General features: G+C 35.1%; 1 long non-coding RNA gene across 1 annotated transcript in view; it reads left to right on the top strand.

Annotated features, from left to right (window-relative positions):
- The window catches only part of LOC145949746 (uncharacterized), a 3015-nt gene extending 1568 nt beyond the window's left edge, over positions 1-1447 (top strand). Inside the window, exon 2 of the long non-coding RNA XR_014428170.1 lies at positions 1077-1447. This is a non-coding gene — a long non-coding RNA (uncharacterized LOC145949746). The remainder of the gene's footprint in view (positions 1-1076) is intronic.
- Positions 1448-1915: the final 468 nt, after the last annotated feature.

The following is a 1915-nucleotide window of genomic DNA, read 5'->3' as shown; positions in this document are numbered from 1 at the left end:
AACTGGAAGAGAAATGAAGGGGGACCGAGACCTGAAGCTGCAGCTCTGAGTTGGGCGCTGCAGCCTTGGAGAAATTAAATTTGGCAGAGTTTGAGCTGCAGCCCCGAATTGGGCGCTACAGCCCCAGAAAGCCCAGGAGAAAAATGAACTGGCAGAAAGTTGAAGCTAAAGCGCTAGATTGAGCGCTGCAGCGCTGGGCCTAGATGACCGAATTTGGTCTCAAGGTCTTCATCAAAGTTGTAGCCTTGGATGTTATCTTTTCAATGGCGCTGGAATCACCCAAAAATGAGTTCTAGAACTCCAGATATGGCTATTTTAGTGAAGAGGGGTCAAGTTGTCAGCCTTGGTTTTGGCTGTTGCGGTTTTTTTTAAATTTTTTTCACAAGGTAGATGAAGGAATTAGGACTCGGTGTCTTCATGAGAATTGTAGAAAATATTCTTATATTTCATATGAGACCAGGATGAGCATGATAGGAGTATTATAACTCTAGATATTCTATGTTTAGTAAAGGCTGTCACTTTACAATGAGTGATTAAGATGAGTTGAAGGTTGTTTTGGATGTGTTCTTTCATAAATATGCTGATTAACGCTGACTAATATTGATTAATGTTGTTGAGCCGAGCTGAGTTGTATGTTGTTTAAGTTATTATTGCCGTATGATGTTTAAGTTGTATTGATGCAATGCTGAGTTGTGCTGAATAATGCCAATGCTGAGTAGTTGTGCCGTATGTTGAACTGTTGTGCTATACTATGTTGTGCTGAGTTGTGTGGGATTATAGCCGCTAAGTCGGTGCCGTTATTAGCCACATGCGTGGTGCTGTTATAGCCGCTAAGTCGGTGCTGTTGTTGCCGCTTCGTGGTGTTGTTATAGCCACTTGAGTGGTGCTGTTATTGCTGCTAAGCAGTGCTGATATTGTTGAGTGGTATAAGCTGTACAAGTGTGCTGATAACTGTATTTGTTGTTACTTATATTGACATTTATATAATTGTATGCTGAATTTTAATTTCACTAGCTTACCCTTTTGTTGTTTTCCATGTTTTTGGACTGCGATGATCATACTATGTATGGGAGCAGGGCAGGACTAGATGTGCGTCTTGTGGTGAGGTTGGTGGATCTTGCAGCTGTTTTGCTTGGCGATGTTGTTTTGCTTGTGGCTACGTGGGATAGTAGCATTTGGTTGTATTTTTCTTTAGTACACTTTAACTCTAGTCAGACTGGAACCTTGTATATCTATATATTCTAGATCCTATATTCATATACTTGTTCTATCTGTCTGGAGTTTCTAGTGTGCTATGCCGGGCGTAGTGACCAGTCGGTTCGTTACACGAGTGGTTTTAAAACCGCCAGAAAAGTTGAACCTACAATACTAAAATGCATTTTGTAACATTTTTAAACCCCAAAAAGTAATTGAATTTTCTGACACTCAGAACCAACGTTTACAAAAATATCTGTTAAAATTCGTTTTTAGTGATCGTGGATCAACAAGTACGCTAAAAATATAATTTGTGGCGATTTTAACCCCTAGAAAATGCTTAAATAATCGCGATAAATTACGCATTTTTTTTTAGTGAGACAACATGCAGCAGTTTCACTATCATTCTGTAACTAATAAATATCTCCATTTTTATTATTAAATAGGTATGAAATTTGTATTTCCATCTTTATTATAGTAGGATTCAAATATATTCATACTTTATTTTTTATTTATCTAAAAATTAGTTAAATATTTTTTAGAAAAATATTAGAAAAACAAAAATTTTAACATAAAATATTAATTATAAAATTAAATTAATTATTATTTGACATAAATTTAAAATTAAATAAAGATTACATAAATTTTAAGTAAACTTTTAAAAATTAAATTAAAATTTTAAAAATATAGAGTGAATACTAGACATTTTTATGTATTTTAA

The sequence above is a fragment of the Cajanus cajan genome, chromosome 1, assembly GCF_000230855.2.
Source record: "Cajanus cajan strain Asha chromosome 1, NIPB_CcT2T_4, whole genome shotgun sequence".
Taxonomy (NCBI): Eukaryota; Viridiplantae; Streptophyta; class Magnoliopsida; order Fabales; family Fabaceae; genus Cajanus; species Cajanus cajan.
The sequence above is the reverse complement of the archived record's forward strand: the minus strand, read 5'-3'. Positions and strand labels throughout refer to the sequence as shown.